Source organism: Panthera pardus, unplaced genomic scaffold (genome assembly GCF_024362965.1).
Source record: "Panthera pardus isolate Hobbes unplaced genomic scaffold, ASM2436296v1 HiC_scaffold_20, whole genome shotgun sequence".
Lineage (NCBI taxonomy): Eukaryota > Metazoa > Chordata > Mammalia > Carnivora > Felidae > Panthera > Panthera pardus.
Window position 1 is genome coordinate 6,836,306 of NW_026526766.1, and position 14,649 is coordinate 6,850,954.

The 14,649-nt window shown below is 43.8% G+C and overlaps 1 long non-coding RNA gene across 2 annotated transcripts; it reads right to left on the reverse strand.

Moving 5' to 3' along the window:
* Positions 1 to 877: 877 nt before the first annotated feature.
* LOC109275490 (uncharacterized) lies at positions 878 to 14,408 on the reverse strand. 2 transcript variants are annotated; one of them, XR_002084192.2, is made up of 3 exons: positions 14,188 to 14,407; positions 13,380 to 13,566; positions 878 to 1,121 (listed from the first exon to the last, which is right to left on the reverse strand). It is a non-coding gene; the product is annotated as an uncharacterized LOC109275490 (long non-coding RNA). The 2 variants fall into 2 exon arrangements; XR_008424115.1 differs by lacking the exon at positions 878 to 1,121 and adding an exon at positions 13,105 to 13,240 and having other exon boundaries at positions 14,188 to 14,408.
* Positions 14,409 to 14,649: the final 241 nt, after the last annotated feature.

Here is a 14,649-nt window from a genome sequence, read left to right on the forward strand (position 1 = left end):
GGAGAGATTAAAAAAAAAAAAAAAAGAAAGAAAGAGAATGTCCACTTCTAATAAAAAGATTTGCCTAAAGAGATTATTACACATTTACACAAAGAGCCCTACATTTACACAATGATAAAGTGTTCCCATTTTACTAAGAGCCTCACCGCCTGCTTGGAGGCCGTGTGATCACCGCTTACTGAGCAGAGGGAGGCCCAGCAAGGTTTCGTATTCGCTCAGGTCTGTAGAACCAGGCCTAGGACTCAACTCTTCTGCTGTGCCCCCCATTCTTCTGAAGAGAATATTTGATGAGGCAGAGGCTGCAAATACTGACTGAAAAGAGATATTGATAATTGAAAAGAATTGTTCACAGATTAAAATTTTCCTTCAATTACTATTATTTGGTATTACTGTTCACAGCAGTCATTACTACCCTCTTCTGCTCTCCAGAAGGAAGACTCCAGAGTGTAGAGGTTTTGCTGTGTTGATCGCTATGTTCCTGAAACCATGGCTGACCTTCCGTAAGTACTAATTGAAACAAGCAAACAAAAAAATGAATCAATATGAATAATAAAAAGGTGATGTTATCAATTACGCCTCAGTAAAGCTGAAAAAAAAATACACTGAGAAAAATCCACTGCCCTTATTTTATTCTTTGTAAGTGAAGTTATGGGGGCGCCTGGGTGGCTCAGTAGGTTGAGCATCCGACTCCTGATTTCAGCTCAGGTCATGCTCCTAGGGTCGTGGGGTCAAGCCCCGCATCAGGTTCTGAGCTAAGTGTGGAGCCTGCTTAAGATTCTCTCTCTCTCTCTCTCTCTCTCTCTCTCTCTCTGCCCCTCTCCCCTGCTACACACACATTCTCTCTAAAATAAGTAAACAGATAAAATAAAGTGAAGTTATGTTAGATTGGATTTGTTTTATTCTATGACTGGATAAAAAGTATATAGATTCATTACAGCGTTTTCAAATGAAACAGAAAAGTGAAAAAACAAATGAACACGTCACACGCATTAGGACGGCACGCACAGAACAGAGGCCATGGGAGGACAGGTGAGAAAGCGGCCGTGTGCAAGCCCAGAGGAGGGCTCTCACCGGACGTCAATCCTGACGACACCTTGATCTGGGACTCTCAGCCTCCAGAGCTGTGAGAAAACAAAAAGTAAAGCCTCTCAGTCTGTGGCATTTTGTGGCCACTGGAGCAGACAAATACAGGATACGCTTCTCCTGTATAGGTTCTCCTGAAATACAGGTTGCATTTCTGTTGGGTAAACACCTATGAGAGAGATTCCTTGGTCTTATGGTAGGTGTGTATTTAACTTGACAAGAAATTGCCAAACTGTTTTCCAGAGTCGCTGCATCATTTCGTGTTGACATCAGCTGTAGTTGCCCCACATCCTCGTCAATATTCGGTGTTACCTGGTGAGGCCTTTGCTTTTTTGTTTTTTGTTTGTTTTAATTTTAGCTATCCTGGTGGGATATACTGATATCTAATTATGGTACTATTTTACATTTTCCTTTTCTTTTTTAATTTTTTTTTTTTTTTTTTTTGAGAGAGAGACAGAGAGCGAGAGAGAGATCAAGTGGGAGAAAGGGCCAGAGGGAGAGACAGAGAGGGAGAGAGAGATCCTCAAGCAGGCTCCATAATGAGCAGGACTCAATCCCACCATCCTGGGATCATGACCTAAGCCAAAATCAAGAGTCCAGTGCTCAGTCAACTGAGCCATCCAGGCACCCCTACATTTTCCTGATGATGTTAAGCATCTTTCCTACATGTGCCTACATGTTAATCATAGGTCTTCTTTGATGATGTATTTGTTCACATTTGTTTCCCTTTTTGTTATCAGGTTGTGTTTTGTTATTATTGAGGTGTTAAGGGGTCTTTATCTATCCTAGGTATAAGCATTTCATTCAGTATATGTTTTGCAAAGATTTTCTTCCAGTCTGTCTTGCCTTCATATTTTCTGAACATTGTCTTTCAAAGGGCCTAAGTTTTTAGTTTTTATTTATTTATTTATTTATTTATTTATTTATTTATGTTTATTTTTGAGAGAGAGAGGGAGAGAGAGAGAGAGAGAGGGAGAGAGATGCGTGTGTGCATGAATAGGGGAGGGACAGAGGCAGAGGAAGACACAGAATCCGAAGCAGGCTCCAGGCTCCGAGCTGTCAGCACAGAGCCCGATGCGGGGCTCAAACCCATGAACTGTGAGATCATGACCTAAACCGAAGTCGGATGCTTAACCGACTGAGCCACCCAGGCACCCAGCTAAGTTTTTATTTTTAATAAAGTCTAATTTATAAGGTTTTTCTGTTATGGTTCATGCTTTCTGGGTTCTAAGAAATCTTTACCTAAAAAAAAATGACAAAGGTTTTCCCCTACATTTCTGTCAGAAGTTTTATAGTTTTTTGAAAGTTTATTTGAGAGAGACAGAGACAGAGCACACAAGCGGGGGAGGGGCAGAGAGAGAGGGAGACAGAATCCCAAGCGGCCTCTGCACTCCTAGTGCAGAGCCCGATGTGGGACTCGAACCCACGCACTGTGAGGTCATGACCTGAGCTGAAATCAAGAGCCAGATGCTTAACCAACTCAGCCACCTAGGCGCCCCCAAAGTTTTATGATTTTTAACTTTTACATTGAGGCGTATGATCCACTTTGAATTAATTACGGCACATGATGAGAGGTAAGAATTGAGTTCATGTTTTTCCACAAGGATATCCTATTATTCTAGCAACATTATTATTTTTTGTAAGTAATCTCCACACCCAACATAGGGCTCAAACTCACAGCCCCAAGATCAAGAGTTACATGCTCTACTAACCGAACCACCCAGTCGCTCCTCTAGCAATATTGTTTAAAAGACCATCCTTTTCTTCTTTGTCAAAAATGAATTGACATTATTATATGTAAGTCTATTTCTGGACTCCCTATTCTGTCCCATCCATATGCCTATCTTTACATCAACACCACGCTGTCTTAATTACTATAGCCTTACAGTAAATCTTGAAATCTGGTAAAGTTCCCCATTCCTATTCTTTCTTAAGTTTGTTTTGGCTGATCTAGATTTTTTCTATTTCTCCACAAATTTTAGAATAAACCCATCAATTTCTATTAAAAAAAAACAAAAAAACAACAAACCCAAACAACCTACTGATATCATGACCAAGACTATGTTAAATCTATAGATGATTTGGGGGAGAATTGACATAACAATAATGAGTTTCTATGCATAAACATGATACATCTAACCATTTATTTAAGTCTTCTATAATTTTTCTTGGAAATATTTTGTAATGTTCAATATTCGGTCTTTGCATTCAGTTAGATTTACCCCTAATATTTATTTTAATGTTACTACAGGGGCACAACGGTGGCTTAGTCTGTTGAGTGTTGGACTTCAGCTCAGGTCACGATCTCATGGTTCATGAGTTCGAGCCCCACATCAGGCTCACTGCCGTCAGCCGGTTAGCACAGAGCCCGCTTTGGATCCTCTGTCCCCCTCTCTCTCCCCTCTCCCACTTGTGCTTTCCCCAAAATAAATAAGTATTTTTTAAAAATATTACTTCAAATGGCATTTTAAAAGCTTTTTATTTATTTATTTTTATTTTACATCTAAGTCAGTCAGCATATAGTGCAACAACGATTTCAGGAGTAGAACACAGTGATTCATCCCCTATGTATAACACCCAGTGCTCATCTCAAGTTTCCTCTTTAATGCCCCTTGCCCATTTAGCCCATCCCTCCACCCACAACCCCTCCAGCAACCTTCAGTTTGTTCTCTGTATCTAAGAGTCTCTTATGTCTTGTCCCCCTCCCTGTTTTTATATTATTTTTGCTTCCCTTCCCTTCTGTTCATCTGTTTTGTGTCTTAAATTCCACATATGAGTGAAATCATATGATGTTTGTCTTTCTCTGACTAATCTCACTTAGCATAATACCCTCTAGTTCCATCCACGTTGTTGCAAATGGCAAGATTTCATTCTTTTTGATTGCAAAAACTTTTTATTTGAAATGGTCTGTTGCTAGTGTATAGAAATACCATTGTTTCTCTGAATCTTGCAACTAGAACTCATTAGTTCTAGTGGCTTTTTAAATTTTTTTTTAACGTTCATTCATTTTTGGGGGGGGGGGAGAGAGAGAGAGAGAGAGAGGGAGAGAAACAGAGCGTGAGTGGAGGAAGGGCAGAGAGATCTAGTAGCTTTTTTGTAGATTCCTTAGGATTTTTCACATACAGCCCCATTTGTGAACGAGACAGTTGTGTTTCTTCCTTTCCAGTCTTCCTTGCCTTATTGCACTGACCAGCACCTCCAGAACAATGTGAAAGAGACACGATGAGGGTAGACATCTTTGTCTTGTTCCTTACCTTCGGAAGAATATATTCACCATTAAGTATGATGTTAGCTTTAGGCTTGTTTTCTTTTGTTCTGTATGCTTTGGTATCTTGTTAAATCCTGCTGTGACTCAGAACATGGTCACTGTAAATATCTCACATGTGAATGAAAAGAACATTATCTATCTATTGAGATCTCCTACATTTTCTCATTTTAACACTTCCCCACATGTCTTATATGCGTATTACATTAACATCTTAGAGTTATATCACCCCAATAGATCATATATATATATATATTTTTTTTTTTTAATTAACTTTGTTTACATCTTGGAAAACTTTAGTTATCAGTATAAAAAGGCTTCCTCATTCTGCTTTCTTCCTCCTTCCTTCTGAATGCCATTAGGTGGCATTTCATCATACGGATGGACCACACTTGACTTAACCAGTGTATCCCACTTTGAGGGGTATTTTTTGTTTTGGGAGTTTTGTTTTTTAATCAGGAAGGCAAATTTCTCTCTCTCTCTTTTTTTCCCTTTTCTTCTTCTTTTTAACCTTTTGACCCCTTTCATTTCTCCCACTCTCCACCCTTGCCTCTGGCAGCTATCAGCAGTCTGTACTCTGTATCCAGGAGCTTGGCTTGTTGTTGATGTTGTGTGAGATTCCACATAGAAAAGAGAAGCATGGTATTTGTCTCTCTCTGACTTATTTCACTTAGCATAATGCCCTCAAAGTCCATCAATGTTGCAGTAAATGGCAAGGATTTATTCTTTTTTTTTTTTTTTTTTTTTTTTTTAACATTTATTTTTGAGACAGAGAGAGACAGAGCATGAACGGGGGAGGGGCAGACAGAGAGGGAGACACAGAATCTGAAACAGGCTCCGGGCTCTGAGCTGGCAGCACAGAGCCCAACGCGGGGCTCGAACTCACAGACTGTGAGATCATGACCCGAGCTGAAGTCGGACGCTCAACCGACTGAGCCACCCAGGCGCCCCAGGATTTATTCTTTTTGATGGCTAAGTAACATTTCTTGGTATATACCACATTCCATTGCCTACACCACAATTTCCTTATCCATTCATCCATCGATGGACAATTAAGTTGTTTCCATATCCTGGCTATTGTAACTAATGCTGCAATGAACATGAAGGTCCACGTATCCTTTCGAATTAGGGTTTTCGTTTTCTTCTGACCAATACCCAAATGTGGAGTTGCCGGATCGTACGGTAGTTCTATTTTTAATATTTTGAGAAAACTCCATAGTGGTTTTCAGAGTGGCTGAGCCAATTTACATTCCCACCAGTGAGGCACGAGGGTTCCCTTTTCTCCACATCCCCGCCAACATTTACTGTTTCTGGTCTTTAGCCATTCACTTTACAGCCATTCTAACAGGTATGGGTGGTATCTCACCAGGGTTTTGATTTGCACTCCCCTGACGATTAATGATGTTGAGCATCATTTCATGTACCTGTTGGCCATCTGTATGTCCTCTTTGCGAAAGTGAAATTCCATTGTATGAATATACTACATTCTGTTTATCTATTCATCTGTCGAAGGAGGTTTGAGTTGTTTCCACCTTTTGGGTATTATGAACGATGTTGCTGTAAACACTCACGTCCAAGTTTTTGTGTAGACCTAAGTTTTCCGTTCCCTGGGGTATATACCTAGCATTGGAACTGGGTCATATGGTAACACTATGTTTCATTGAGAAATCGCCGGATTGTTCTAAAATTACTGCACCATTTTACATTTCCACTGGAAGTGCATGAGAATCCCAGTTCCTCCACATCTTCACCAACACTTGTGTGATCTGACTTCATTGTAACCTTCTTACTTTCCAACTTTTCTTTTTCCCTACCTCCTTCACTCACTTCTCTATTTCCTCCCCTCATTTGGACAAATCTTCAGAATTTCTTTTCTTTTTAAATATTTTGTAACACATTCATTTTTGAGAGACAGAGCATGAGTGGGGAAGGGGCAGAGAGAGAGGGAGACACAGAATCAGAAGCAGGCTCCAGCCTCTGAGCTGTCAGCACAGAGCCCCATGTGGGGCTCAAACCCACGAACCACAGGTTCATGACTTGAACTGAAGTCAGACACTTAACCGACTGAGCCACCTTGGCGCTCTTAACTCTTCAGAATTTCTAATATTACTGAGACCCTAAAATAGTTCCACCCGGGAACCCTTTCCCTCGTATTAGATCCTAAACTTCTCTTCAGTTAAAGTCGCTACCGGCCTCTAACTCATTTCTACTATGCGCATTTTTGGATTTCTAATCCTCAACAGCCAAGCCCCCATCTAAATGCACTGCGCCCTGTGTTTCTGATCTCAGGGTTTGAAAAGAATTTTCAAAGTTTCTTAGTCTTGTTCATTTTATGAAAGAAGGATGTGGAGAGAAGACTGAATAAAAAGAAGGTGGGAAATAAGAGAAGGGAAGCAGAGGGAGGAGATAGGAGGGAAGCACCAAGCTTATGCCTGACATTTTACATAATCTTTTTCAAATCTCACAGCGACCCCAAAAGATTGGTGTTACCTTTCCCCTGTTTCAAAAATAAGGGGACTGAAGCTAAGAGAAGTTAATTATTTTGTTTGAGGTCCCCCAACCTGTGAGAGTCGAACTTAGCTACTTGCAACTACAAATCCCGTGGTCCAGGAAACTCGAATTTCAAGGAGAAGAATGACCCTCATGGGTGTATGATTACCTTATTCCTCGGTCCTGGGACAGACATACCCTGGATGGACCACGGTTCCAGCAGTGAAGGGGGATTATTAGGAGAATAACACAGTGTCTTGTTTCTGAAGGGAAGTCAGTGCTGTGATGGGAGTAGTTTTGTCTCAAAGGACAGGAGATGCCTCTGGCTAGGAGAAAATAGGCTGGGAAGTATGTCCCTCCAGCAAGGTTATGGTATTTGTCACCTGGAAGGAACTCCAGAGTTAGATATGTGAGACAGTATAGAAAATTCCAGGAGGAAACTTCAGACATGGGTTACCTCAGAGCAAAGGAAGCTACTCATATTTCTACAAATTATTCAAAGAGCAGTAGCGGGTGCCTGGGTGGCTCAGTTGGTTAAGCAGCTGACTTCAGCTCAGGTCATGATCTCACAATTCGTGAGTTTAAGCCCCGCCTCAGGCTCTGTGCCAACAGCTCGGAGCCTGGAGCCTGCTTTGGATTGTGTGTGTGTGTGTGTGTCTCTCTCTGCCCCTCCCCTGCTCGCACTGTATCTCTCTCTCAAAAAATAAATAAACATTAAAAAAAGATAAAACAAGATCAGTAGCAATTTATAAAAATAGAACAAGGTCATTACACAACCAAGTTCATTTGTTTCATTTTTGCCTTTGACTTATAGGTCTTGCTTTTGAAAATATTTTTGAAAAATTAAATCTTGTTGCATAACTAACAAAGTCAAACCGTTACACCATAATCAGAGAGAAGTCTGATCTCCGTCTCTATCTCTGTTCCATTCCTCCCCCTAGAGGTAATCAGCATTTTTTGTTTTTTAATTTGTTCTTTTAACTTTGTTTTTATTTTATCTTTCTATTTCAATTTCTTTCTTTCTTTTTCTTTTTTTTTTTTTTTTTTTTTTAAGTAATCTCTGTGCCCACGGTGGGGCTCGAACTCATGACCCTGAGTTGCATGCTCTACTTACTAAGCCAGCCAGGGACCCCTTATGTATTTTTAAAAAATATATAAGGTAGGGGCGCCTGCCTGGTTCAGTCAGTGGAGCATACAATTCTTAATCTCAACGTTGTAAATTCGAGTCCCACGTTTGTTGGGTGTAGAGATTATTAAAAGATGAAATCTTAAAATACGGGATACTCATTTCCTCTTCCCCTTTTAGTTAAACGGTAGTATATTACCTTAGTTTGGCAATCCTGCTTTTTTCCACTGGATATCATGTCATAGCAGTACATAGAGGTATTTCTTACTTGTTTTTACAGCTATGTACTAATTCTAGTATGTGAATGGGTCCTAGTTTATGAAAGCATTCTGTGATGGATGATCGTTGAAGTTGTTTCCACTTTTTTGGTTTTGCAAACAGTGGTCACTGAGTAACCTTATGCATCTTTTTGTATTTTTGTCAGTGGATCTTTAGGCTTGAGGCCTAAAAGTGGGATATTTGGATCGACAGGTTAATATCTATGCAATTTTACTAGATAGTGCCAAATTCCCCTCGCCCTGGATTATACCATTTTTGCGTTCCCACCAGCAAAAAATTAAAGTGCTTGTTTCCTGACTGCTTTGTCAACACGTTTTGCCGTCTAAACTTTTACATTTCTGCCAATCTGAGAGTGGGGAATAGTATCTTCGTGCAGTTTTCATTTGCATTTCCTTTAAGTGTGACTGTACATCTTTTCACATATTTAAAGGTCCTTTATTTTCATTATTGTGTGTGTGTGAATTGTGTGTGTATATCTCCTATTTTCCACAAAGTGATGGTTTTCCTTTTCTTCTCCAAGTGATGAAGCCCTTCGTCTATTTATGAAGGATACTGATGGTGATGTGCTGAGAGCCCGCCTACAAGCGCCGATTGTTAAATCGTCAGGAATTTTGTGACCCAGCTGATGTCACATGGGTACAGGTGAGCGCATTTTGGCAACTTAAAATCTACTGTGGTGGGAGGGTTTACACGATGGCGACTGGCAAAGACTGTGAACCAGGAGTCCTCCTTGTTCTCCAGAACACAATCAGACAACATTAATCCTTTGTACGTCGGAAATACCTATCGCAGTTTTTAACTTGTCTTTTTATTTTGCTTATGATGTGTTTCGCTAATGCAAAAATTTTATTGTCACTGTTGTTTTGTATAGTCCAAATTTCAGTCTTTTCCTTAATTGCCTCCGGATTTTGAGTTCAGGAAGTTTCCCCAATTCCTTAATTACGGAGGAATCCGCTCTTACTTCCTTCTAGTAAGTATACAGCTTTGTTTCTTTAAAAAGTTTTTAAATCTTTGACCCATCCGGAATTCATCTTGTGTAGAGAAACGGATATGACTGTCTGGCTACCTATTTACCCCAATACTATTTACAAAGAAGGACTTTTTCCTCCATTGATTTCAGATGCGACCTTTATCACATATTAAATTTCCAGATGCAATTATGTTTGGATTTTCTACTCTGTTTCATTGATCTATGTATTCATGTCCCAATACCATCATCTTATTGTACAAGCTTACAATGTTTTTTTAAAAATTTTTTTAATGTTTATTTACTTTTAAGAGAGAGACGGAGTATGAGTGGGGGAGGGCAGAGAGAGAGAGGGAGACACAGAATCCGAAGCAGGCTCCAGGCTCCGAGCTGTCAGCACAGAGCCTAATGTGGTGCTCGAACCCACAAACCCTGAGATCATGACCTGAGCCCGAGTCAACCGCTTAACCGACTGGGCCGCCCAGGAGCCCCAAGTTTTATAATGTTTTAATGACTGGTAGGGCTGGCCTCATTTTCTTCTTTCTCAGAGCTTTCCCAAATATTCTCATTGATTTAATTTTCCAAGGCTCCTTCTTCTGTTGCTTTTGCAAAGTGTTTTAAAAAAAATATGGGCTTGGGCCGCCTGGGTGGCTCAGTCGGTTAGCGTTCAACTTCGACTCAGGTCATGATCTCACAGTTCACGAGTTCAACCCCGCAATGGGCTCTGTGCTGATAGCTCAGAGCCTGGAGCCTGCTTCGGATTCTGTCTCCCTCTCTCTCTACCCCTCCCTCACTCTCGCTCTGTCGCTCTCTCAAAAATAAACAAACATTTTAAAAAACAACAACAACATGGCCTTGTATTTTCTGACTTCTGCCTCCTCTGTAGGGTCCATAACCCTACTTTAGTTGAGACCTTCTCTTTCTTTTTCCCCTGATGTTCTTGTCCTGGATAAGGTGAATTCTACTCACAGACGTTTCCTCGGACAGAAAGCATTATGTAAACTTCATCTAGCATTGTGAATCACTAATTCTGTTCCTGAGTAGCTATGGGATCTGGGGGCAAAACCATCTCCAGATTTTTTCAACTATACATTGAAAATAAAAAATAACCTATTTCATAGGGGGTTTGTTTTGTGCAATTAGAAATAATTTTCAGGCAGTTCTCAGTCCTACCTGTCAGTAGAATTTGACTCACTTAATTACTCCCTCCTTGGAACACAAGTGGCTACTTCCAGCTGACCCCACACTCACCCTAACTTACCTTCCCCCTCAGGCTCCCTCAGTGTTGCCTCCTCAGCCTAGAAAGTGGGGGGACTCCAGAACTCAGATTTCAGACCTCTTCTCCTCTCATCTAAATTCACTCCCCTAGTGAGTTTATACTATCTTCAGAATTTAAAGGATGACTCCCGGGGGCCTGGGTGGCTCAGTCGGTGACACGGTTACACGTCAGATTCTTGGTTTCGGCTCAAGTCCTAATCCCAGGGATAGAACCCGATGTCAGGCTCCTCGCTGAGCACGGAGCCTGCTTGGGATTCTCTCTCTCTCTCTCTCTCTCTCTCTGCCTTTCCCCTGTAATCCCCCCCCCCAAATTTAAATAAATAAACATTCCCAAATTTTGTATCTCCAGCCCAGACCTGCACTACATACTCAAAATCTGTACACCTAACTGCTTCCTTATCAACTCCCACTGGACGTCTCAAAGATATTACCACTTTAATGTATCCCAAAACAACTCTAATATTCTCCCCCAAACCTGTTTCCCTTGCGGTCCTCCCAATCATCTCAGTTAATGACAATTCTGTTCTTCTAGCAGCTGGTGGGGGGGGGCACTTTTTGTCCACTCTCTAATCCACCTATCCCTGGGTTCATCCATGTGGCCACAAGTGGCAGTGATGAGGTCTTGGACTGGTGGGGATTCGGAGTTAACAGCCAAGAAAGAATTCTTGAGACGTCTTCAGTGCAAAAGGGTGATTTTACTGGGGCGCCTGGGTAGCTCAGTCAGTTAAAAGTCCGACTTCGGCTCAGGTCATGATCTCACAGTTTGTGAGTTTGAGCCCCACATCGGGCTCTGTGCTGACAGCCCAGGGCCTGGAGCCTGCTTCAGATTCTGTGTCTCCCTCTCTCTCTGCCCCTCCCCTACTCATGCTCTGTCTCTCTAAAATGAGCAAATGTCAAAAAAAAATTTTTTTTTTAATTTTTTTTTTTAAATGGCCATTTTATTAAAGCACAGGGATAGGATTCAAGGACAGAAAGAGCTGCACGAGGGTTGTGCAGAGTGACCAGTTATATACTATGGAGTTGGGGAGACAGAGTCAAATGGGAGGCCTCCAGAGGGACGGTGATGTGCTAAGGAGGACTCCCAGGACACCTGAGGCCTTGCCGTCTTCAAGCAAAGGTGGTTTTCCTTCTAGTGAGGCATTAACATCAGGACAGCAGGGGGTTTCTGGAGAAATGTTCCACTGTGTATGTGCCTCAAGTATTTGCCAATGGGCTGCAGGTTATAAGGAAGTTTAATCTTACCTGCAATTTCCTTCTTGCCTTTGTTCCCACATCACTGTGGACGGGAGGGTGACGTTGGGGCTCCAGGATATGAGGTTTCTGGAGATTAGGCTGTTGATAAGATTGCCTTTTTCTTGGAATTTACTAAGATATTTGTAAACTGATGGAGACTCCCGTCAGCAGGACTGGGGTCTCCATCAGTTAACTATTTGTTTTCTTTCCTCCCCTTTGTCCTTGGGCAGCCAAGGTGCCTGAGGAATGCCACCAGTACCCAACCTGGGGCGGGGGAGGGGGGTGATGCCAGCTTGTGCTTCCCCCTCGGCTCGCCTGATGCTCTCTCATCACCAGCTCAGCTTTTCCAGGCCGGAATGACTGTGACGGCCCGGCGTCCCGCCACAGGGTCTATCTCAGGCTTCTTCAGACCCTGACTTCTGCAGGATTCCTAGAAGGCAAGCCCCAGCACACAAGCCCTTCCTGAATCTCTTGTCCACGTACATCCTCTGAGGTATTACCGTGAACTCAGAGCCCTTACCGCACTAGGCCCCGCGAATGCCTGTGTATGGAGAAATGCCCCCGTTAGGCCCAGCGGCCCAGACACCTCCCACAGCTCAGCACTTACTTACTCATTTGTCATCAACGAACTTTACCAAAGCTGCAATTAGTCGACAGCTTTGTGGGGCCTGTTGATGTGACCGCAACACTCAGCTTTTTTTCTCCCCGATGACAGGATGATTCCTCTGCTGTTTTGTTTATTTGTCTAAACATTTTTTTTTTTTCTAAGCCAAACTTCCTCAAGATTTTCTTTTAGGGCCCTTTTGCAGCTAAAAGCTCAAATGTTCCCGGCGTTGGAGATTAGAAGTACTTTCTCTACACCTTCAGGTTTTCTAGTGTTTCCCCACGTGGACTTGTGCAGACTTTTCCCTTCTTTTGTCACTTCTGTTTTGTAAGTTTTCCACTCCTTTCGTTTGTGTTCTTTTTCCTTACGTAATCCCTTCCTTGGCTTTCCTTGGGTTATTTTGATGGCCTTTGTCTAACTACGTGAACTGAATGTGTAAGTCATTTGTTTTCATTCCTTTTTTTTTTTTTTTTTAATTTTTAAATGTTTATCTTTGATCTCTCTCAAAGAGAGAGAGAGAGAGACAGAGTGTGAGCGAGAGAGGGGCAGAGAGAGAGGGAGACAGAATCTGAGGCAGGCTCCAGGCTCTGAGCTGTCAGCACAGAGCCTGACGGCGGGGCTTGAACTCACGAGATCATGACCTGAGCCTAAGTTGAACGCTCAACCCACTGAGCCACTGAAGCACCCCTGTTTTCATTCTTTCTTAATCATGAATAAATATCACAAGCTATTCAATGTCTTCCTTCCTCCTTTCCTTCCTTCCTTCCTTCCTTCCTTCCTTAAAATGTTTATTTTTGAGAGTGGGGGAGGGCCGGGGGGGGGGGGGAGATACAGAATCTGAAACAGGCTCCAGGTTCTGAGCTGTCATCATAGAGCCCAATGAGGGCTCGAACTCATGAACTGTGAGATCATGACCTGAGGCAAAGTAGGATGCTTAAGAGACTGAGTCACCCAGGAGCCCCATCTAAGTGCAGTGCCTCCTACCCATTAAATGCCCCCTCCAGCCCCCCAGCCCCCACCCCGCCATCCAGTCCCCCAGCTCAGATACACTTACCCTGTGGCTGGCATTGTAGTGGACACACGTTATTTTAACAACTCATACCAATCTTCCAGGCCCGTGTTACAGGTGAAATAAGCACTCACATGTCTGTCTTGCAATGCCTGGCTGACTCAGTCAAAACAGCATGCAACTCTTGATCTCAGAGTCATGAGTTCGAGCCCCACCTTGGGTGTGGAGATTACTAAAAAGAAAAATAAGTAAACTTAAAAAAAAAAAAGTCAGTCTTGTGTTTCCTTTCCTGGAATAGAAATATTTGAACAGTTTTAAGGCTTTGCCCCCTAACCGTGCCTTCCTCCCTCCGTCCTCTAACTCAACACCCAGAGCAAATGCCATCTCTGCAAAGTAAAGGTTCCTAAAGCACTGACCACCTGATCTAACACAGCCTCCCTCCACACTTTCACACGTTCTATTTTGTTCCTAACACTGATCTCAAATTATCTTGCTCGTTTATTTGTTTCCTTGAGACGACCTGCCTCCACCACTAAACTTAAACTTCCAGGAACAGAAACTTGGTGTTGTTCAACACCGCATTGCCGAGGCTTCACTGAAGAAATACCCGTGGCATCAATGCGTTGCCGAAAGCAGAGACTGGAGCTTGTGCAGGAGCCGGCACTTCGAGACTCCGCTAAAAGTAACAACAGCTACTCTTGAATCTGAAAGCGTGATCCTGGGAGATCAGAGGCACCCCTCCACGGCTGGGACTCAGGGCACCTCACTGAATTTCGGCTGGGTGTCCCCTCCTGTGGTGGGGGGAAGGAAACGAGCCTAGTCACCCATTGTGATTCTACGCACAACAACGTACCTTAAAACCTGCGCGAAAGCAAGCGGGGAGGAGGAGCGGTCGCCCGGCCGCAGAGGAGCGGGGGAGGTGCGGGCTGGGGGTGGGGGAGGAGGGGACAGTCTGGAGACCCGGGAGAGGGGGCGAGGGGGCGCAGGGGTGGGGAGGGGCGCGAGGGAGGGCCGGGGCGGGACGGGCGCGGAGCTGGGGGAGGCCGAGGGCACGCGGGGGCGCCGACGAGACCTCCCGGGCCCGGCGGGGGCGGGGGCGGCGGCGGCGGGGGAGGGGCGGAGGCGCGGAGGCGCGGAGGCGCGCCGGCGGGGGTCGCTGAGGCCGCGGCGAGGGCCGCGCGGGCGGGGCGCGCGGGCGGGGGCGCCGGGGAGCCGCGGGGCGGGCGCTGGGGCCGGCCGGGGGCGGGCGGGGCGGCAGCGGTGGCCGTCGCCTCACTTCCGGGAGCGCCCGGGCGCCGCGCCCGCCTTCTGCCGG